At 36.6% G+C, this 24572-nt stretch overlaps 1 protein-coding gene across 10 annotated transcripts in view; it reads right to left on the minus strand.

Annotated features, from left to right (window-relative positions):
• Nucleotides 1-24572, minus strand: part of DMD (dystrophin) — a 2616526-nt gene that overhangs the window by 2442665 nt on the left and 149289 nt on the right. The gene's annotated exons all lie outside the window — the stretch shown is intronic.

Below are 24572 nucleotides of genomic sequence, written 5' to 3' on the forward strand. Positions count from 1 at the left end.
TCATTTTACATTTATTTACACTTTACTTTTGAAAGTTAGTTTTGCTGGATATATAATTCTATTTTGTTCTGTTTTATAATTTCAAATTTTATTTTAAATTCAGGAGGTAAACATATAGGTTTGTTACATAGATATACTGTGTGATGCTAAGGTTTGGGGTACAGATCGCAGGTAGTGAGCATAGTACCCAGTAGTTTTTCAGACATTATTTCCCTCCTTCCCTCCTCTCTCTAGTAGTTCACAGTGTCTATTGTTTCCATCTTTATGGCCACATGTACTCAAAGTTTAGCTCCCATGTATAAGTGAGAACATGTGGCATTTGGTTTTCTGTTCCTGAGTTAATTCATCTACAATTATGGCTTCCAGCTGCATCCATGTTGCCGCAAAGGACATAATCTCATTCTTTTTCATGGCTGCATAGTATTCCATGGTATATATGTACCACATTTTTTTCCTGTGAAAGCAACCATGTAATAGTCTATTTAGTATTAGACATTAATTGGTATCTTTGAAAAAAATATTTTGATTTACATTTTCTTCTACTTTTATTTCAATTTCTGGGGGTACATGTGCAGATTACTTACCTGGATAACTTGAGTGTCACCGAGACTGGGTGTATAAATAATCCTGTCACTCATATAGTGAGCATAGTGCCTGATAGGTAGCCTTCCAAACCATGCTCCCTGCCCCCAGTCTCCCCACTTCAAGCAGTCTCCAGTGTCTATTGTTCCCAACTTTGTATCCAAGTGTATTCAGTATTTAGCTCCCAATTCTAAGTGAGAACATGTAGCGCTTGGTTTTCTGTTCCTGTATTAGTTTGCTTAGGATAATAACCTTCAGCTGCATCTATGTTGCTGCAAAGGACATGATTCTTTCTAATGGCTGTGTAGTATTCCATGGAGTATATGTCCCACAGTTTTTTGTTTTTGTTTTTTTGTTGTTGTTGTTGTTGTTGCTGTTTTTTGGCGGAGTCTCACTCTGTCACCCAGGCTGGAGTGCAGTGGCACGATCTCAGCTCACTGCAACCTTCGTCTTCCAGGTTCAAGCGGTTCTTCTGCCTTATCCTCCTGAGTAGCTGGGACTACAGGTGTGCGCCACCACACCCAGCTATTTTTTTTTTTTTTTGTAGTTTTAGTAGAGACGGGTTTCACCATATTGGCCAGGCTGTTCTCGAACTCCTGACCTCATGATCCGCCTGCCTCAGCCTCCCAAAGTGCTGGGATTATAGGCATGAGCCACCGTGCCTGGCTGTCCCACAGTTTTTTTAAACCAGTCCACCATTGATGGGAATCTTGGTTGATTCCAGGTCCTTGCTATTGTGAATAGGGCTGTGATAAGCATGCAAGGGCATGTGTCTTTTTGGGAGAATTTATATTCCTTTAGATATATACCCAGTGGTGGGATTGCTGAGTTGAATGGTAGCTATGTTTTAAGTTTTTTCAGAGACCTTCATACTGCTTTCCACAGTGGCTGAACTAATTTCCATCCCCACCAGAAGTGTATCAGCATTTCCTTTTTTTCTGCAACCTCACCTTCATCTGTTGTTTTTTGACCTTTTAATGACAGTCATTCTGACTGGTGTGAGATGGTATGTCATTGTGGTTTTGATTTTCATTTCTCTAATGATTAGTGATGGTGAGCATTTTTTCATGTGTTTGTTGCCTGCACATACGTCTTCGTTTGAGAAGTGTCTGTTCATGTACTTTGCCTATTCTTAACGGGGTTGTTTTTTCTTTGTTGAATTGTTTAACTTACTTATAGATGCCAGATATTAGACCTTTGCTGGATATGTAGTTTGTGAATATTTTCTCCCATTCTGTAGGTTATCTTTCACTCTGCTGATAATTTCTTTTGCTGTGGCAAAGTTCTTTAGTTTAATTAGGTTCTACTTGTCCATTTTTGTTTTAGTTGCAATTGCTTTTGGGGACTTAGTCATAAATTATTTTTGAAGGTTAATGTGTACCACATTTTAAAAAAAAATCTAATGCCCCATTGATAGCCTTCTAGGTTGATTCCATGTCTTTGTTATTGTGAATAGTGCTGCAGTGAACATACGAGTTCATGTGTCTTTTTGGGAGAATGATTCATTTTCCTTTGAGTATCTCACTATATTCTAGACTCAATTGTTACTAATGAGAAGCCAGTTAATGTTTTGGCTGTAAGCTTGTACCTGATGTGCACTTTTGTTTTGCTACTTTCAAAATTTTCAAGATTCTGACTATTATGTGGCCAGGTGCTAAAGTCCTTTGGTTTACTATACCTGGAGTTTATGGATCTTCTTAGATGTTTGGAATAATGTTTTTAATCAGCTGTGGGAAGTTTAAACCAGTATCTTTGAATATTTTTATTTTTGTGTTTTCATTCATTTTTATTTATGATTGACACATAATAATTGTACATATTTGCAAGGTATAATGTGATTTTTTGACACATGTATATATTTTGTAAGATCAATTCAAGGTAATTACAGTATCAATCACCTTAAAAGGTATCATTTCTTTGTGATGAGAACATTTAAAACCCATCTACTAGCCATTTTGAAATATGTAATACATTTTTGTTAACTCCAGTCATCTTACTATGCGGAGAACATCAGAATTTATTTCTTCTTTCCAACTGTGCCTTTGTACCTGCTGACCAATCTCATGCCCTCCCCCTCCTGCTCCTCTTCCCAGCCTCTGGTCTCCACTATTCTACTCTTTACTTATATGAGAACATTTTTTATATTCCACATATAAGTGAGACCATGCAGTACTTGTTTTCTGTGCCTGGCTTTTTTTCACTTACCATGATGTCCTCTAGGTTTAGCCATGCTGCTGCAAATAACAGGATCTCATGCTATTTTATGGCTTAATAGTATTCCGTGATACATATATACCACATTTTCTTATTCATTTATCTGTTGACAATAAGGTTGATTCTATCTCTTGGCTATTGTGAATAGTGACGCAGTAAACATAGGTGTGCATATATCTCTTTGCCATGCTGATTTCATTTCTATTGGGTATATATGCTGTAGTGGGATTTCTGGGTCATATGGTAGTTCTACTTATAATGTTTTGAAAATCCTTCATACTGTTTCCATAATGCCTGTACTAAATTACATTCCCACCAGCAGTGTGTAAGTGTTTCCTTTTCTCCACATCCCCAACACTTGTTGTACTTTGATTTTGTGATAGTAGCCATTCTACTTTCACTGACATAATACCTCATTGCAGTTTTTGGTTACATTTTTCTATCAAAATACTGATGACATTCTGCACAGAAACAGACAAAAAAAAGTATGTAACCACAAACTACCTTGAATAGCCAAAACAATCTTGAATAAACACCAAAGCTGGAGGTATCAAACAGCCTGAATTCAAAACATGCTACAAAGCCATAGTAACTAAAACAGCATGGCAGTGACATAAAAACAGACGCATAGACCAAAGGAACAGAATAGAGAATAGAGAAATCTACACATGTACAACCAACTGATTTTTGACAAAGTGCTAAGTACACAGAATGGAGAAAGGAATGTGTTCTCAATAAATGGTGTTGAGAAAAATAGATATTCACATAGAGAAGAATGAAATTATACCCATATCTCTCACCATATAGAGAAAAATAACTCAAAATGGATTAAAGACTTAAATAGAAGACTCAAACTATGGAACTACTAGAATAAAACACAGGGTAAAACTCTATGACATTAGACTAGGCAAAGATTTTTTTTTCGATAAAACTAAACAAGCACAGGCAACAAAAGCAAATACAGACAAATGGAATTACAGCAAACTACAAAGTTTCTGCACAGCAAAGGAAACAATGAACAGAGCAAAGAGACAACCTACAGAATGGGAGAATATATTTGCAAACTATATATCTGATAAGGGGTTAATATCCAAAATATGTAAATAATTCAAATGACTCAACAACAACAGCCTGTTATTTGCAACAACATGGACTGTACTGCAGACCATTAAGTGAAATAAGCCAGGCACAGAAAGACAAACATCCTATGTTGTCACTTATTTGTGGGATCTAAAAATCAAAATAATTAAACTCATGGACACAGAGAGTAGAAGGATGGTTACCAGAGGCTGGGAAAGGTAGTGGGGGGTTTGGAGGGAAGTGAGGATGGTTAATGGATCCAAAAATACAGTTATAAAGAATGAATAAGACATACTATTTGATTGTACAACAGGGTGACTATGGTCAATAATAACTTAATTGTACTTTTTAACAGAACTAAAGGAGTGTGATTGGATTGTTTGTAACACAAAGGATAAATGCTTGGGGGCATCGATACCCCATTCTCCATGATGTGATTATTTCACATTGCAGGCCTGTTTCAAAACATCTCATGTGCCCCATAAATATGTATACCTACTATGTACCAACAAAAATTCTAAAAAAATTTAAAGTGAGCAAATGTGACCCTATTTTGCTATCAAATAGTAGGTCTTCGTTGTACATTTAAAAATAACTAAAAGGGTATAGTTGGATTGTTTTTTAACACAGAAGATAAATGCTTCAGGGGATGGATACCCTACTCTCCATGATGTCAATATTATGCATTGCATGCCTGTGTCAAAATCTCTCATGTACCCCAGAAATGTATATATCTGCTGTGTACCCACAAAATGTACAAATTACAAATAAATTGAGCAAAAGACCCGAATTGACATTTCTCAAAAGAAGACACATAAATGGGCAACAGGTATATGAAAAAATATTCAACATTTTTGAATATTATTTTGTTCCTTTTTCTCTACCCTCTTTCTGGTTTTCCCATGAGAGTCATCTATATTAAACAGGTTAAAATAATCAAAAGCAATTGGCTCACAATAAACAGAGATGAGACCCGAGTGTGATAACAAGAGAGGAAACTAGTCAGATGCTTAATAGGAAGATCACGAAAAGAGAAAGTACAAGAAAACCCAGCTGAAAGCACCATCATCACTGGTGGTCAGGAAGACTGTATATAAACCCAAGGCTGCCACGTCTTTGGATTTAAAACATCCCAAGGTGAATATTGCAGAAAAAATAAACTTCACTGAATCAATCTAGCCGAATCACCAAACAAATGAACAAGTAAACAAACACAATGCACTCCAAAAGAGGGATAGATCAGCATGAAGAGTTGCTATATTATCTAAAATCTCCAGTTTTCAACAAGGATTTTTATTAATTTTTTATTATACTTTAAGTTTTAGGGTACATGTGCACAACGTGCAGGTTTGTTACATATGTATACATGTGCCATGTTGGTGTGCTGCACCCATTAACTCGTCATTTACATTAGGTATTTTTAAATCCTCAAATTCAGAATGAAATAAATTGACCTAGGTCACAGATCTAGTGGGTAACAGAGCTATAATCTAACATACTGGAAAGCAAGCCTCTTAAATATTAAGTTCCCATTTATTGTGGGTTTCTATGTGTGAGACCCTGTGCTAAATACTTTATATGCATTATATTACTTCATCTTGCTCTCAACAATCTTCTGTGATGAAAATTATTATACTCAACTTTCAGATACAAAAATGAGATCTGGAAAAATTTACAACCTGCCCAAGTAAATGTTGGACTAAGGATTTGATAAGATAAATAGCAAAACATTCCCTGCTTATAGGCTGAGGCCTCAGAATGACAGTTTTATATACATAGTCTGTTTTGCTACAATGGATGTTTTAACAATGCCGATTAGCTTATCCACATTAGGTAAACAAAGGAATAATAGTAGTTTAATGTTAAAGCCATTTTGAATCACTAGCCTTATTTCCTAGTAGGTTAATATTTTGATGTGACTGGAGCAAAATAACTTTCACAAGGCTTTCATAATTAATGGGAAAGCTTTAGGCATATGTGAAGACCTTAAGAAAAACACACTTGAAAATCCCGGAAAAATGTCCTCCAGATTAAAAAGTGGTTGATGTAGTGACTTCAAGAATCACTACACTTTCAGCAATGTTAAACTATTTGAAGAAGGACCTACAAAGAGATTTCTCCAGTGTCTTTTTTTTTTCTTTTGTAAAGTGATGTAGACTACTAAACCCAGAGCATAGTGTTAATTTCGATACAACTGGTTACGAGTAGAAACAAATATACTCAAGGACCTATATCTTGAAGAAAGAAGAGTGAGCCTGAGAGTTTAAGGTTGAAAAAGATGAAGGGCCTGTGACACTAGGTATAAAATACAGTGGAGATGCAACTTCATTAATGGTTTACTAAGATGCATTTTAGAAATGTTTTTAAATTCTAAATTTCTGACACAGGGTTAGCATTGTTTTTCTTAGAGTTTGGGTTACAGTGTTCCTGAGGTTTTGAGTGGTTTCCCTCTTACTCTATTTTCCCAGTAAACCCCTATGCTTAGTGTGTACTTTTGCATAACAAATGCTTTTCAATAACACAGATACTATAGAAGAAATCTCACATATTAAAACTACATCCTTTAAAATTAAATTGAATTGCTTACATTAAAACTCCCATGCTTATACTGGATTTACATGTCCATATAGATTAGTGTGGCAATTTTTTTAAAATTAGCTGACATATAATCATTAAAAATTTGGGGTAGAATGACATTTCAATACATGTACAAATTCTGTAATAAATTATTTAGCATATCCATCAGCTCATACATTTATCATTTCTTTGTGATGAGAATATCCAAAATCCTATTAGCTATTTGGATATATGTAATACAATATTGTTAATCACAATTGTCACTCTAAATTGAACAGTAACTTTGTACCTATTGACCAATCTCTTCTTATCTTCCCTCTCTCCTACCCTCCTCAGCCTCTGGTAACTACTATTCTATTCTCTAATATATGAGATCAATATCTTTACATTTCACATGAGTGAGAAAATGTAGTATTTGTCTTTCTGTGCCTGGCTTATTTCACTTAAAAATAATGTCTTCCAAGATCATTCACATTGCTGCAAAAGACAGGATATACCTTTTTTATGGCTTAACAGTAGTTCATTGTGTATATAATACCACATTTTCTTTATTTCATTCATCCATTGGTGGACAAATAGGTTGTTGCCATTTCTTGGTTACTGTGAAGAGTTCTGCAATAAATATGAGAGTGTAGGTATCTCCTGGAAATACTGATTTTATTTTCTTTGGATATACACCCAAGAGTGGAATTGCTAGATCATATTGGAGCTCTATTTTTAATTTTTTGAGGAACCTTCACACTATTTTTCATAATAGCTATACTAATCTACATTCACAATAAGAGTGTATAAATATTTCCCTTTCTCCACACCCATGTCAGCACTTGTTATTTTTCATCTTTTTGATAAGTCATTCTAATTAAGGTGAGGTGATGACTCATTGGGGTTTTGATGTATATTTCCATGATGATTAGTGAGGTTGAGCATTTTTCATATACTGCTTGGCCACTTATATATCTTTTTTGACAAAAATACCTAATGAGGACTTTTGTCCATTTTTTGATTAGATAATTTTTCTGCTACTGAGTTGTGTGAGTTCCTTAAATATTCTGGATGTTAACCCATTGTCTGATGCACACCTTGCAAATATTTTCTCCCATTCTCTAGGTTGTCCCTTTGCTCTGTTGATTGTTTCATTTGTTGTAGAGAAGCTTTTTAGATTGATGTGATTGATGCAATCCCATTTGCCTATATTTGCTTTTTGTATTGTCTGTGCTTTTGAGGTTTTTTTTTTTTTTTTTTTTTTGAGACGGAGTCTCGTCTCTTCCCCAGGCTGGAGTGGTGCGATCTCGGCTCACTGCAAGCTCCGCCTCCTGGGTTCACGCCATTCTCTTGCCTCAGCCTCCCGAGTAGCTGGGACTACAGGCGCCCGCCACCACGCCCAGCTGATTTTTGGTGTTTTTAGTAGAGACGGGGTTTCACCGTGTTAGCCAGGATGGTCTTGATCTCCTGACCTTATGATCCTCCCACCTTGGCCTCGCAAAGTGCTGGGATTACAGGCGTGAGCCACTGTGCCCGGCCGCTTTTGAGGTTTTATAAAAAAAAAAAAAATCCTTGCCTACACCAATGTCATGGAGCTTTTACCCATGAAATTTTATCCCTGTGATTTTATAATTTTGGTTGTACACTTAAGTAGTTAATTTGGAAAATTTTTTTGTATATATGTCGAGGTAGAGGTCTAGCTTCATTCTCTGCATGTGAATATGCAGTTTACCCAGCATCATTTATTGAAGAGATTGTTCTTTCACTAATGTGTGTTCTCGTCACCTATTGCAAAAATTTGTTGGCTATGTGTCAGATGCATTTGTTGCATTGGTCTATGTGTCTATTTTTATGCCAACACTATGCTGTTTCAGTCACTATAGCTTTCTAGTCAATTTTGAAGACAGGTAATGTGATGTCTCCAACTTTGTTCTTTTTGCTCAGAATTGCTTTAGCTATTCTGGCTCATTCATTTGTGGTTCCATGTAAATTTTAGGGTTGTCATTTCTGTTTCTGTGAAGAACGTCATTGGTATTTTAGTATGGACTGCATTGAATCTACAGATCTCTTTGGATAGTATGAACATTTCAACGATGTTAATGATTCCAATCCATGAACACATGATATCTTTCCATTTATTTGTGTCCTCTTCAATTTTTTTCATCAATGTTTTACAGTTGTCATTGTAGAGATCTTTCATCCCTTTGGTTAAAATTATTCTTCAGTACTTCATTTTTTTTTTGGTAATTATTGTAATTGGAATTGTTTAATTTCTTTTTCAGATATTTTGCTATTAAAATGCTTCTTTTTGCATGTTGATTTTGTATTCTGCAAATTACTGAATTTGCTTATTAATTCTAGCAATTTTTGGTGGAATCTTTAGGGTTATCTATATATAAGATCATGTCATCTGTAAAGAGGGACAATTTGAGTTCATCCTTTCCAATTTGGATGCCCTTTATTTCTTTTTCTTGCCTAATTGTTCTGGGTAAGACCAACAGTACTATGTTGAATAAAAATGATGAAAGTGGGCATCCTCATATAGCCAAGACAATCCTAAGCAAAAAGAACAAAGCTGGAGGCATCATGTTACTCAACTTCAAACTATACTACTGGACTACAGTAACCAAAACAGCATGATACTGGTACAAAAACAGACACACAGACTAATGGAACAGAACAGAGAATTCAGAAATAAGACCCTATACCTACAACAATCTGACCTTCAACAAACCTGACAAAGACAAGAAATGCAAAACGGATTCCCTATTTAATAAACGGTGCTGGAAGAACTGACTAGCCATGTGCAGAAAATTGAAACTGGACCCCTTCCTTACACCTTACACAAAAATCAACTCAAGATAGATTAAAGACTTAAATGTGAAACCCAACACTATAAAAACCCAGAAGAAAATCTAGGCAATACCATTCAGGACATAGGCATGAGCAAAGATTTCATGCTGAAAACACCAAAGGCAATTGCAACAAAAGCAAAAATTGACAATGGGATCTAATTAAACTAAAGGGCTTCTGTACAGAAAAATAGTCTATTATCAGAATGAACAGACAACCTACAGAATAGGAGAAAATTTTTACAACCTATTCATCTGACAAAGGTTTAGTGTCAAGCAACTACATGTAACTTAAATTTACAAGAAAAAAACAAACAACCCTATTAAAAAGTGGGCAAAGGGCATGAACAGACACTTCTCAAAAGAATATATTTATGCAGCCAACAAACATATGAAAAAAACCTCAACATCACTGATTATTAGAGAAATGCAAATCCAAACCACAATGAGATACCATCTCATGACAATCGGAAGGGCAATTATTAAAAAGTCAAGAAACAACAAATGCTGGTAAGGTTGAGGAGAAAAAGGAACATTTTACACTATTGGTGGAAACATAAATTAGTTCAACCATTGTGGAAGACAATGTGGTGATTCCTCAAAGATCTAGAGGCAGAAATACCATTTGACCTAGCAATCCCATTACTGGGTATATACCCAAAGGAATATAAATCATTCTGTTATAAAGATACATGCATGCGTATGTTCATTGCAGCACTATTTACAGTCATAAAGACATGGAATCAAACCAAATGCCCATCAATGATAGACTGGGTAAAGAAAATGTGGTACATACATACATGCCATTGAATACTATGTAGCCATAAGAAGGAAACAGATCCTGTTCTTTGCAAGGACATGAATGGAGCTGGAAGCCATTATCCTTAGCAAACTAATGCAGGAACACAAAAGCTAACATTGCATGTTCTCACTTACATATGAAAGCTTAACAATGAGAACACATAGACACATGGTGGGGATCAACACACTCTGGGACCTGTCACAGGGGTAAGAAGAGGAAGACCATCAAGAAGAACAGCTGATGCATGCTGGGCTTAATACCTAGATGATGGGTTGATCTATGCAGCAAATCACCATGGCACACATTTACCTATGTAACAAATCTGCCCATCCTGCACAAGTAACCCAGAACTTGAAATAAAAGTTAAAAAAAAAAAAGAATGTGAGCATCCTTGTCTTGTCATATATGGATTTGTAATAATTTGTCTTATATGACCTTTACTGTGTTGAGGTATGTTTATTCTACACCTAGTTTGTTGACAGTTTTTATCATGAAGGGATGTTATATTTCATCAAATGTTTTTTTCTGTATCTATTGAAATGATCATATGCCTTTTGAGTTGACTCTGTTAATGTGATATCATTTATTGCCTTGCATATGTTGAAACATCCTTGCATCTCTGGGACGAATCCCACTTGATAATGGTGAATGACCTTTTAGTGTGCTGTTGGATTCAGTGTACTAGTATTTTGTTGATGATTTTTATATCTATATTCATCAGAGATATTGGCCTGTAGTTATCTTTTTTTGTTATGTTCTTATCTGGTTCTAGTATCAAGGCAATGTCAGACTTATAGAATGACTTTGGGACTATTCACTTCTCTTTAACTTTTTTGAAATACAACTGTCCCCTTGTATATACAAAAGATTGGTTTTTGAACTCTTGCATATAATAAAATTTGTACATACCCAAGTACTGCAGTCAGCCCTGCAGGAGCTGCATATACAAAAAGTTGGCCCTCCATATATATAGATTTCACATCCCACAAATACTGTATTTATTTGAGTTTGGTTTTAAAAACCCACATATAAGTGGACCTACACAGTCCCAACCCATGTTGTTCAAGGGTTAACTGTAGTTTGAAAATAATTGGAAATAGTTCTTTAAATGTTCCATAGAATTCAGCATTGAAGACATCAGGTCCTGAGTTTTTCTAGAAAACATTCATATTTACTGTTTCAATCTTGTTACTCATTATTGGTTGGATCACACTTTCTATTTCTTCATAACTGTGGTGGGTTGTGTGTGTCCGGCGATTCATCTGATCTTCTAAGTTTCCTAATTTGTTGGTGTATAGTTGTTCATAATAGTCTTTTATGACCCTTTGTATTTCTGTGGTGTTAGTTGTAATACCTCCCGTTTCATCTCTGATTTATTTGGTTCTTCTGTTTTTTCTTAGACTAGCTAAAGTTTGTCAATTTTGTTTATCTTTTTAAAAACGAACTCTTTTTTAAGTTGATCTTTGGTATTGCTTTTTTAGTCTCTACTTCATTTATTTATAGCTTTGATTTGTATAAATTTTTCTTTCTAGTAATATTGGGTTTAGCTTGTTCTTGCTTTTATAGTTTCTTGAGAAGCAACATTGGGTTGTGATATTTCTTTCATTTTTAAATCTTGGTATATATTATTATACAAGTCCATAAGTGTTTTCCATAAGAATGTTGTGTTTTCATTTCTGTTTGTCCCAAAATATTCTTTCAATTCTGTTTAGTTTCTTCACTGACACAAGAGCATGTTGTTTAATTTCCATGTATTTGTATTTTACTTTTATAGGTTATTATTTTATTTGTTAACCTTTAAGTTTGGGGAAAAAAAAGGTTGGGGTACGTGTGCAGGTTTATTATATAGGCAAATTGCAAGTTGTGGGGGTTTGGTGTACACATTATTTCATCACCCAGGTAATAAACACAGTACCCAAAAGGTAGTTTTTCAATCCTCACCCTCTTCTGACCCTCCACCCTTAAGTAGGGCCCAGTATCCATTGTTCTCTTCTTTGTGGCCATGTGTGCTCAATATTTAGCACTCATTCTTAAGTGACAACATACAGTATTTGCAGTATTTGATTTTCCATTTCTGTGTTAGTTCGCTTAGCATAATGGCCTGCAGTTCCATCTGTGTTGCTGCAAAGAACATAATGTCATTTCTTTTTATGGCTGTGCAGTATCCCATGGTGGGTATGTACCACATTTTCTTTATCCAGTCTACCCTTGATGGGCACTTAGGTTGATTCCATGCTTTGCTATCTATTGTGAATAGTGCATGTGCCTTTATGGTAGAATGACTTATATTCCTTTGGTTGCATACCCAATAATGGAACTGCTGGGTCGAATGGTGTATTAGTCTGTTTTCATGCTGCTGATAAAGACATACCTGAGACTGGGCAATTTTCAAAAGAAGAGGTTGAAAGGACTTACAGCTCCACGTGTTTTGGGAGGCTTCACAATCATGGCAGAAGGCAAGGAGGAGCAAGTCACATCTTACATAGATGGCAGCAGGCAGAGATGATAGAGACCTTGCGCAGGGAAACTCCTCCTTATAAAACCATCAGATCTCGAGACTTATTCACTATCACGAGAATAGCACAGGAAAGACCTGCCCCCGTGACTCAATTACTTCCCACTGGATCTCTCCCACAACACATGGGAATTAAAGATGAGGTTTGGGTGGGGACACATTGAAACCATATCACATGGTAACTCTGTTCCTAGTTCCTTAAGAAATCACCAAACTGTTTTCCACAGTGGATGAACTAATTTATATTCCCACTAGCAGTTTATAAGCATTCCCATTCCTATACAACCTTGCCTGCATCTGCAATTTTTTGACTTTTTAGTAATAGCCATTTTGACTTGTGTGAAATGGTATCTCACTGTGGCTTTTATTTGCATTTCTCTAATGATTAGTGATTTTCAGAATTTTTTCATGTTTGTTGGCCACGTGTATGTCTTCTTTGAAAAGTGTTCATGTCCTTTGCCTACTTTTTAATGGGGTTGTGTTTTGCTTGTTAATTTGTTGAAGTTCCTTATAGATTCTGGATATTATACCTTTGTTGGAGGCATAGTTTGCACATATTTTCTCCCATTGTGCAGGTTGTCTGTTTACTCTCTTACTGTGCAGAAGCATGCCAGTTTAGTTAGTTCCTACTTATCAATTTTTGTTTTTGATGCCATGCTTATAGTGTCTTTGTCATGAAATCGTTACTGGGTCTTAAGTCCAGAATGGTATTTCCTGGGTTATCTTCCAAGGTTTTTATAGTTTTCATTTTTACATTTAACTTTTGCATCCATCTTGAGTTGATTTTTGTATATGGTGTAAGGAAGGGGTCGAGTTTCAAACTTCTGCATCTGGCTAGCCAGTTATGCCTGTACCATTTATTGAATAGAGAGTCCTTTCCCCGTTGTTTTTGTCAACTTTGTCAAAGAGAAGATGGTTGTAGGTGTGTGGCATTATTTCTGGGCTCCATTTTGTTTTGTTGTTGGTCTATGTGTCTGTTTTTGTGGCGGTATCATATTATTTTGGTTACTGTAGCCCTGCAGTATTGTTTGAAGTTGGTTAATGGGATCACTCCAGCTTTGTGCTTTTTGCTTAGGATTGTTTGGGCTATTCTGGCCCTTTTTTGATTCCATATGAAATTTAAAATCGCTTTTTCTAATTCTGTGAAAAATGTCATTGGTGGTTTGCTAGGAATAACATTGAATCTTTAAATTGCTTTGAGGAGTGTGGCCATTTTAACAATATTGATCCTTCCTACCCATGAGTGTGGAATATCTTTCTTTTGTATCATCACTGATTTCTTTCCACAGTGTTTTTAAATTCTGTTGTAGAGATTTTTCACCTCTCTGGTTAGCTGTATTCTTAGGTATTTCATTGAATTTGTGTCTATTGTCAGTGAGTTCTTTTCTTGATTTGGCTATCAGCTTGGAGGTTTAGTGCGTAGAAATGCTACTGATTTTATATCCTGAAACTTTGCCTTAAGTTGTTTATCAGGTCTAGGAGCCTTTGGGCAGAGACTACGGGCTTTTCTAGGTATAGAATCATATTGTCTGTGAAGAGAGTGAGTTTGTCTTCCTCTTTTCCTGTCTGGATGCTTTTTCTTTCTTTCTCTTGCCTGATTTTTGGGTCTAGGACTTCCAGTGTTATGTTGAACAGAAGTGGTAAGAGTGAGCATCCTTGTTTTTTTTCAGTGCACACATGTGGTGGTGGGAGAGGGCACACAAGTTCTGCCTGCAAGTGTGCCTACAATGTAATGAGGAAAGCTTCCAGCTTTTGTCTAATTAGTATAATACTGGCTGTGTGTTTGTTATAGATGGCTCTTATTATTTTTACGTATGCTCCTTTTATGAAATGTTTGTTAAGTTTTTAACATCAAGGGAGGTAGAATTTTACCGCAAGTGTTTGCTGCCTCTATTCAGAGGATCATGTGGTTTTTATTTCTAGTTCTGTTTATAAGATAAATCATATTTATTGATTTGCATATGTTGAACCACCATTGCAACCCAGGGATAAAGCCTACTTGATTGTGATGGATTACCTTTTTAATATGCCGCTGGATTTGGTTTGCTAGTATTTTGTTGAAGACTTGTGAATCTATGTTAATCAAGGATATTGGCCTGAAGGGTGGTTTCATCTGCTGTGTCTCTGCCAGGTTTTAGTATCAGGATGATGTTGGCCTCCTAGAATGAGTTAGGAAGGAGTCCCTCCTCCTCAATTTTTTGTAATAGTTTCAGTAGAAATTGCACCAACTCTTATTTATACATCTGGTAGAATTTGGCTGTTTCTGTTTGGTCCTTTGTTGGTAGGCTTTTTATTATTGATTCAATTTTGAAAGTCAATATTGGTCTATTCAGTGATTCAGTTTCTTTCTGTCTCAGTCTTTGGAGGCTATATATTCCCAGGAATTTATCCATTTCTTCTAGGTTTTCTAGCTTATGTGCATAGAGGTGTTCATAGTAGTCACGGAGGCTTTCTGTATTTCTACTGTGTAGGTGTTAATGTCTCTTTTCTCATTTCTGATCGTGTTTATTGGGATTTTCTCTCTTTTTTTGTCTAGCTAGCAATCTACCTTATTCTTTCTGAAAACAAACTCATGGACTCGATCTTTAGTATGATTTTTCATGACTCAATTTTCTTTACTTCAGCTCTGATTTTGGATATTTGTTTTCTGTTGGCTTTGGGGTTTCTTTGCTGTTGTTTTTCTCATTCCTCTAGGTGTAATGTTAGGTTGTTATTTTGAGATTTTTCTAACTTTTGAAGTAGGTATTAGTGCTTTCTTTCTTAACACTACTTTAGCTGTGTCCCAGAGATTCTGGTATATTGTATCCTTGTTTTCATTAGTTCCAAACAATTTCCTGATTTCTGCCCTAATTTCACTGTTCACCCAAAAGTCATTCAGGATTAGGTTGTTTAATTCCCATGTGATTGTATGATTCTGAGCGATTTTCTTAGTATTGATTTTTATTTTATTACAATGTAGTCTGTGAGGGTGGTTTGTATCACTGCAGTTTTTTTTTAATTTGCTGAGGATTGTCTAATGTTCAGTTTTGTAGTTGATTTTAGAGTGTGTGCCACGTTCAGGTGAGAAGAATGTATATTCTGTTGTTTTATGGTGGAGAGTTCTATACATGTCTACTAGGCCCATTTGGTGAAGTGCTGAGTTCAGGCCCTGAATATTTTTGTTAGTTTTCTGTCTCAGTTTTCTGTCTAACACTGTCATTGTGCTGTTGAAGACTTCACCTCTTATTGTGTGGTTAACTAAGTCTCTTCATAGGTGTCTGAGAACTTGCTTTATGAATCCCGATGCACCTGTGTTGGGTGCATTTTAGTATAGTTAGATATTCTTGCTTAACTGCATTCTTTATCATTAATGCCATGCTCTTCTTTGCCTTTTTAAATCATTGTTTAAAGTCATATTGTATGAAATTAGAATAGCAATCCCTGTTTTTTTCTGTTTTTTGTTGGCTTGGTAGATTTTTCTCCATCCCTCTACTTTGAATTTATGGGTGTCCCAATATGTGAGATGGGTCCCTGGAAGATACCATACAGTTGGTTCTTGCTTCTTTACTTTCCACTCTGTGCCTTTTAACTGGGGGCATTTAGCCCATTTACATTCAAGGTTAATATTGATATGTGTAGATTTGATCTTTTCATTGTGTTGTTAGCTGATTATTAAGCAGGCTTATTTGTTTGGCTGCTTTATAGTGTCAATGATCTATGTTCTTCAGTGTGTTTTTGTAGTGCCAATAATAGTCTTCCTTTCCATATTTAGCACTCTCTTCAAGACCTCTTGTAAGGCAAGTCTGGTGGTAACAAATTCCCTTAGCATTTGCTTGTCCGAAAAGGATCTTATTTCCCAATCACTTACAAAGTTTAGTTTAGCTGGATATGAAATTGTTGGTTGGAATTTCCTTTCTTTGAGAATGCTGAATTTAGGCCCCCAGTCTCTTCCAGATTCTAGGATTTCTGCTGAGATGTCCACTATTAGCCTGATGGGGTTCTTTCTGTAGGTGAACCCTACAGAAATTGAATCTTTAAATTGCTTTCAAGCAATTTATAGCCATTCATGTTAGCCAGGATGGTCTCGATCTCCTGACCTCATGATCCGCCCGCCTCGGCCTCCAAAAGTGCTGGGATTACAGGCGTGAGCCACTGTGCCTGGCCTTTTTTTTTTTTTTTACTATTTCTATCTTTCTCTTTCTTTCTCTCTTTGACTCCCTCTTTGTCTCTCTGCCTCTTTCTCTTCTCTGTCTCTCTCCTCTCTGCCCCTTCTCTCTAGCTGCCTTTAACATTTTTTTCTTTCATTTTAACCAAGGAGAATGCGATGACTATATTTTCTTGAGATGGTTGTTTTGTATATCAATAGTATCTTGCAAGGGTTCTCTGCATTTCCTAAATTTGAATGTTGACCTCTCTAGCAAGATAGGGGAAATTTTTATGGGTGATATCCTGAAATATGTTTTTCAAGTTGATTGTTTTCTCTTTCAGAGATGCCACTCTGACGTAGATTTGGTCTCTTTAGATAATCCCATATTTCTTAGAGGTTTTGTTCAGTCTTCTTTAATCTTTTTTTCTTTATTTTTGTCTGAATGAGTTATTTTAGAGAACCAGCCTTCAAGGTCTGAGATTCTTTCCTCAGCTTGGTTGATTCTCTTAATTTTATTGGTTGGTGATGAGAGTGGGTCATTCCTTGCCGTTTCACTCACCCCTGCCCCAGGAGTCACTAGCAGGCAGGAACAAATCCCAGTGCTTGGTAGCCCTGTGCAGGGTTTGCAGCTTCCTCCCCATTCAGCCCAGCATCTGTGTCCTGCCTCTATCCACTTTCAATTTTATAATTCGTTGATTCTCATAATTTTATTCTGAAATTTTTGAAGTAAGATTTTCAGCTCTTTCACATCAGTTTGACTCTTTCCTAAAATGGCCATTTTGTCTTTTATCTCCTGTATTATTTTGTTCAATTATTTCTTAGAATAATTGAATTGAGTTTCAACTTTCTCCTGAATCTCGATGATCTTTGTTCCATATTCTGATAGAATTCCATATTCTGAATTCTATTTCTACCATGTCAGCCATTTCAGCCTGGTTAGAAACCACTGCTGGGGAACTAGTGCAGTTGTTTGGAGGTAAGCAGATACTCTGTTGTTTTGAGTTGCCAGAGTTCTTGTGCTGGTTCTATCTCATCTCTGTGGGATGATGTTCCTTCAATCTTTGAATTTGATGTCCTTTGGATGAGTCTTTTTTCTTCTTTTGCCTTTTCTGATGCCCTTTGGGGTTTCATTTTGGTATAAGGTGTATTCAGTTGACTGGCTGCCTTTCTGGAAGATTTCAGGGGGACAGGGCTCGGTTTAGCACTCCTGGGCTGCCTGCTCTAACACTGAGGGGTTGATGTTGGGCTCCCAGCTTTGTTCTCTGGCCCCTTGAGGTTAGGAGCATGCTATGCTGGCGGGGCTGAGATGTTCCCGGACTGTTCACTGCAGCAGTCAGATGTTTGGTGTCATCCAAAGTGCTTCATTGAGGCAATGGCAGTGGGTTCCATTCTATTTTGCATGTCCCAACAGCAGCCACATGGCAGGGTGCAAGTGTGGTGTCTGGGGCAGGGTACTGGTGGGAGCAAGTCTGTGCCATTCCTGTGCACTTGCATACCAGCAGTGGTTGGGGGAGCAGGGGCCTGTTGGGCATGGGGCTGCTGGCCTCCATGCATGTATTTCAGCAAAAGTAGTGGTGGTTCAGTGGGGCTGATGCTGTCAGTCTCCAGTGCACATCTACAGTCATGGTGGCCATGCAGCAGGTGCAAGGTTGTCAGCATCTGTGTGTATATTTGTGCAGGCAATGACCACGCAGTCCAGGGGACAGGATGCGCTCATGCTGGCATCAGTGGTGAGACAGTGTTCGAGTGCACACATGTGGTGGTGGAAGAGGGCATGCAAGTTCTGCCTGTGAGTGTGCCTACAATGAGAGGGGGGGTGTAAGGAAAAGTGGTTCAGTGGAGGCTGGGGGAATGGGTAGGGGTGGGCTAGTATGCATTAACAGGGCCACTGTACTGGAGGTCTGATAGGTACATTTTGCTCTTGAAGAAGCTATGAGGGCCCCCAGGAAGCACCCCAGTTGAGTATCCAAGACTGTATTGTAAGTGGGCACTGCCAGGCTGGGGCCCTAGGGGAGGCCAGCAGATGGGGGTTCTCAGATCAGACTGCCCCTTTTCAAGGGCAAGACTGCCCTGCTCTGTACACGTCCAACAGCCCCCTAAAGAGTAAAGTCTCCTAGAACAGCATAGTGACACATGGGGAATGGGCATCCCTGGTCATGCTCCACTGAAGGCATTTCTGCACCAAACTCTCTGGACTCTGGAACTACGACATCTCTAAGGAGCTCCCTGGAAGCTCAAGTATCTGTGGGGGTCATGGGGTCTCCTGGTGCCAAGATTTCAGTTGCTCATGATGAGAGTGGGTCATTCCTTGCCGTTTCACTCACCCCTGCCACAGGAGTCACTAGCAGGCAGGAACAAGTCCCAGTGCTTGGTAGCCCTGTGCAGGGTTTGCAGCTTCCTCCCCATTCAGCCCAGCATCTGTGTCCTGCCTCTATCCACTTTCAATGCCTTCCCTCCAAATATCTGCTCTGAGTGTGTCAGTCTTCCCAACATCCCAGTCTCTCATGGACAGATGTTTCTCCTGGCTGCATGTAGTCAGCCATCTTCAATCCCGCCTCCACGTTTACTTTTAAAAGTTGCTAAATTTATCCCGTTATTGATTTCTAGTTTTATAGCATTAAAGTCAGAAAAAGATACTTGATTTTGAATTTGATCTCCTTAAATTAGTTAAGACTTCTTTTGTGGCCTGTCATACAATCTATCCTGGAGAATCTTCTATGTGCAGTTATGAAGAATGCATAGTCTATAGCTGTTGAATGGAATATTCTGTAACTATCTCTTAGGTTAGGTATATTTGGTGAAGAGTGCAGTTTAAATTCAATGTTTCTTTGTTGATTTTCTCTCTTATTTGTCCATTGTTGAAATTGGGCTGTTGAGGTACACTACTATAGTGCAGTCTATCTTTTCCTTTGGATGTATTAATATTTGCTTTATACATTAAAGTGCTCTAATGTTGAGTACATATTTAAAATTGTTCATTATTTTGCTGAATTGAACCCTTTATTACGATATAATGACCTTCTTTATCACTTTTTACCATTTGTGACTTAATCTATTTTATCTGATATAATGTAGTTATTACTGCTTTCTTTTGGTTTCCATTTGCATGAAATGTATTTTTATAGTCTTTCAATTTCAGTCTATGGGTGTTCTTACAGGTGAAGTGAGTCACAGGCAGCATATAGTTAGGGTTTTTAAGAAAATTTTATTAAGCCACTTTATGTATTTTTAACTGGGTAATTAATCCATTTGCATTAATGGTGATATTTGATAAGGAAGGACTTACTAATGCCACTTTGTGAACTGCTTTCTAGTTGTTTTATTGATCTTCCTTTTTTTCTTCTACGTTCTTCTCTGGCGGCTAAGTGATTTTTTCTCTAGGAATATTTTGATTTCTTGCTTTTTGTTTAGTGTATCTAACATAGCTTTTGGCTTTGTGTTAAACAGAAGAATTATAAAAAACATGTTATAATTATATGGGTTATTTTAAATTGATAAATTTGTTCACAAAAAAAGAAAATAAAAATACAGGAAAAATCTACCATTTAGTTTATCTTCCCCCAATTCTTAATGTTTAATATCACAATTTACATTTTTATATTGTATTTTTCTTAATGAATTATAGTTATCTATGTTCTTAATAGTTTTGCCTTTTTAGCTTCATACTAAAGATGTGATTTGTACACCACCATTACATTATTAGAGTATCCAGAATTTGATTGTGTAATTTATTTTTTCCAGTGAGTTATATACTTTCAGATGTTTCTGGTGTACTTATTACTGTCCTTTTATTTCATCTTGAAGAATTCCCTTTAGCATTTCATGTAAGATAATTGTGGTGGTAAATAATTTCCTCGCCTTTCATTGGGGAAATTGACTGGTGAGAACTGTAAGCCCATTACCACTTCAGCTGTGACAGCTCTAAAGGGAAATGTAATCCCAGGACCACCACAGTCGGAATCCTTTAGCCTCCAAGGGTAACACAGTGCTGGATTGCACCTAAAGCCAATGACCACCTAGACCTGTGCAGCACTGGGACATGCCCAAGGCCTACTGCTGCTATGGCTTGCCTACCACTGAGGGTTATTCAGGGCCGGAGGCTGCTGTAGTTACCTGGTGGTAATGTGGGCTGGATCTTGAATTCTTCTTGCCAGGGCCACTGGTTTCATTATGGCCCAGGGCTGGGCCTAGAGGCTTCATCTTTGGCCACGGGGTTCTGCTCAGTACTCAGCTTTACTGCGGTGGGCCCCAGGCCTGTGTTGTGAGGCAAAGTGTTATGCTTGCTTTTCTCTCCTCTCTTCAAGTCAAAGGTGTCTATTTATGTGCTGTTCTTCCTGGAGTTTGGGGATAGTCAACATAGTTAATACATCAACATACGCTGATGTAATGTTGGGTCTCATCCAAAACCCACTGCCACTGAGAGCTGTGCAGCACTGGGGCATGTCTAAGGCCCGCAGGTGCTATGGCTGCCACTGAGGTTTCTTTGGGGCTTGAGGTAACTGCAGTTGGTCAGTGATGATGCAGGCAAGAACAAGAGTCTATATAGCCAGGGTTACAGGTTCTTTTCTGATGCCAGGGAGGGTCTAGAAGCTCCATTTGCAGGTATCGGCCTGGCGTCAGGAGCCTAAGGGTTCTGCCCAGTACCGTGTTTAACTGTGTTGGGCTCAGTACTTTGTTCCAAACCAAGGTCCTCTTTCTTCCCCCAAGCAGATATTGACTCTCTCTTCACTCTGCTGCTTTGGGTTGGTGAAAGAGTGATTCCAGTAATGTAAACCTGTCCTTGTACGTTCTTCAGTGCTTCTTTTCTTCTTATTATTATGCTACAACCAGGAACATTGCCATTGATATATTCTTGAAAATTGCCACTTTAAGAGAAAAGACGTACAGCAGGTTCTGGAATAACATTGTTTCATTCAACATTATTTTGCTATAACACTGATGAAGAAAAAAAAATGGATTTCCTGAATTCTTATGAAGGTTTTCTGGTGCGTGGATAGTTGTTCAAATTGATGTTTCTTTGGGGGAACAATCCCTGGAGAAGTTTACTTCACCATCTTGTCCAGCTTTTTGGTATAGGAATTATTAAAGATTGAATAATAAGTGTGTAAAAATCCATAACAAATATAGATTAGCATAAATAAAAAAACGGAGTTTGAAGTTTTAGCTTCCATAGAAGAGCATTATCAATTTCTATTAAATTATCACCCAGTCTGAAATGAAGTTTTGAGTTACCGTTGGTAAATGGCTTGCCTATTCCAATAAGTATTTGCATTTTGGAAACAGGTTATAACAAAAAGTAACTCATGCACAGTTTGTCTACCAGCCCATCTGGGAATTTAGAAGTTTATTTCTCATTACTGCCAAGGTTGGTATTCAAAGCTGGTAATAAATGAAGAAACAGTGGACATCAGGCTCAGAAAGATTCACTCCTGAAATTAAGTAGTTATCTGGACAAAGAGAATGTATTTCATTTGTTGCTTTCTTTGCTTTTTTCTATTTTACAAACTATACTAGGAGATCAGATGGATCTTTAAATAGATAAGGTTTAATGGTCATAAAAAGGGTAAACTTAGCTACCATTTTACCTGCTGGCTGCTTACCTTTTTAAAAATCAGCTAAGTGGATAGCATTAGGAGAAATACCTAATGTAGATGATGGGTTGATGGGTTGATGGGTGCAGCAAACCACCATGGCACATGTATACCTATGTAACAAACCTGCACATTCGGCACATGTATCCCGGAACTTAAATAAAAAAAAAAAAGAAGTGTAGGCTCATTTCAAGATACATTTCTCCTAATTGCATTTTGGAGGAAATGTTTTTCAGAGCAGCTCTTTTAGAGAAGGCCAAAGTCCAAGTATAGGAAACCTTAAATGCACTTAGATGATCCTCATTGCTTCTTAGAATGGAAAAATAAATATGACTGATTGATTAAGGGAAGAATTTGGCTTTCCTTCAAGGAATAAGTAGGTAGTAAAAAAAATCAGCTAAGTATGATATTTTTCCATTTAAAATCATTTATGAAACTGATTTTATAGTAAACTGTTATTATTTTGTTATTTTATAGTAAACTGTTATTATTTTATTAAAGACAAAATAATGTCAGGTTAGTAAATAATAAAATCGTATATAATATATCTAAGAGGAATGACCAATAATTTAAATAACTGTGTGAACAAAACTCAATGCCCTTTAAAGAGAATGACTCTCCACAATGTATCACTCATAATGTCCATTGTACAACTACAAATTGTTGTCTAGGCATAAAAATAGTAGAAAAATGTGTTCCATAATCAAGGTGAGAATATCAATATTTGAAAAGTGATTATCATACCCTAACTTGAATCTGTGTTTTATGAGGATGTTACTGTGGCATTTTTCTCAGTGGGAATCTTAAGTCTTTAAAGACTGCCAAAAATAGGTTGCTATGTTGACTTCACACTTCTGATTTTCTAATCTGGTACAAGTTTCCCAACAGGTTCAATTTAATTGTAATCATATATCTATGACTCAGTTGTATGTTCACTAATACCTATATAGCATCTAATATCATCTACTATCTGTATATACTAATTCTCATTTAATTAACTTATGCTTCTTCCTTATCAGTTTTTTATTGCTAGTCTTAAAATTTACTAGTTTTCCATTATCATCTTCTCTGATATGCTGTCCCTTGGCCCAAATTTGAAGAGCCCACGAACTATAACAACTTTCTATTCTGTTTTCCAAGACTTTATTTACTATAAACTCTTTATGCCGAGGAACATTTACTATATCCAGCACTTTAATGTCTATAGACAGAACTCCAGCAATCAGACAGCAAGCCTAAAATCTACGTAATAATACTGTCACACTTGTTTTGATTCTGTTATTCCTATAGCTGTGTGAAAGAATATTCTGTTTTTTTCTGTAGTAAATAAGTATAATTATTTTAGTTATACATATTTAGAAAGAAAACATCAGATACAATTCAAATTTCTTAGATTGAGGAATACATATTTCTATTATCTAAAATAAATCAAGTTTTCAAATTTCAGATGCTCCCAAAATGCTATATGCTACCACAATAACACCTAGCTAATTATCACACTATATCTTTGACCGTGCCATTTCCAAGTTATTGCTCCTTGGTTTTCTAAAAATTTCAAAGCCCAACTTAAATTTTATCTCCCTTTGGAAGCTTTCCCTTCTAATAAATACTTATATTAAAATATTAAAATATTAAATATTATTAGAATATTAAATATTAAATATTTATTAGAATATTAAAATATTCTAATAAATATTTTTTTCATAAACAACTATGCTCACAATTATGTACATAAAATGCGAGCAAATTAATATATGAAGACTTTCAGCAATTGGACAAAATGTGAAAATGCAGATATTTTCAGATTTCCTTGTGTTCTGTGAGTAGTAAAGGAAGTTGTGCCTAGTGTCTCTCCCCCTCCCCCCCCCCCACAGAGATAAGAAAGAATGTCATTAAATAAAGTCGTGGCAAAAACAAAATCTATGCTTAATAGCATTCTAATTGATCTCATGAACGTTTAAAATTTCTAAATAAAAGAATGAAAACTAAGTCTTTAAAAATATTTTGCTATCTTTAGTATCTCCTATAGTTACCTACTTTTAACATTGTAACATTATCTTTATTCCTCTTCCCCTTTACCTCTACTTATTTTCCAGTTCTTTTCACCTTTTTATAACCAAAGGCGAATTTAAAAGTTCAAAACTATAATAATGAGATGGGTAAGGCAAATCATAATTTATTTCAATAAATTATCAAAGTAGAACAGCTTTGTAACCCCAATGATTTGCTTTTTGCAGAGAAGCTAAAGGCT

Source organism: Pan troglodytes, chromosome X, assembly GCF_028858775.2.
Source record: "Pan troglodytes isolate AG18354 chromosome X, NHGRI_mPanTro3-v2.0_pri, whole genome shotgun sequence".
Lineage (NCBI taxonomy): Eukaryota > Metazoa > Chordata > Mammalia > Primates > Hominidae > Pan > Pan troglodytes.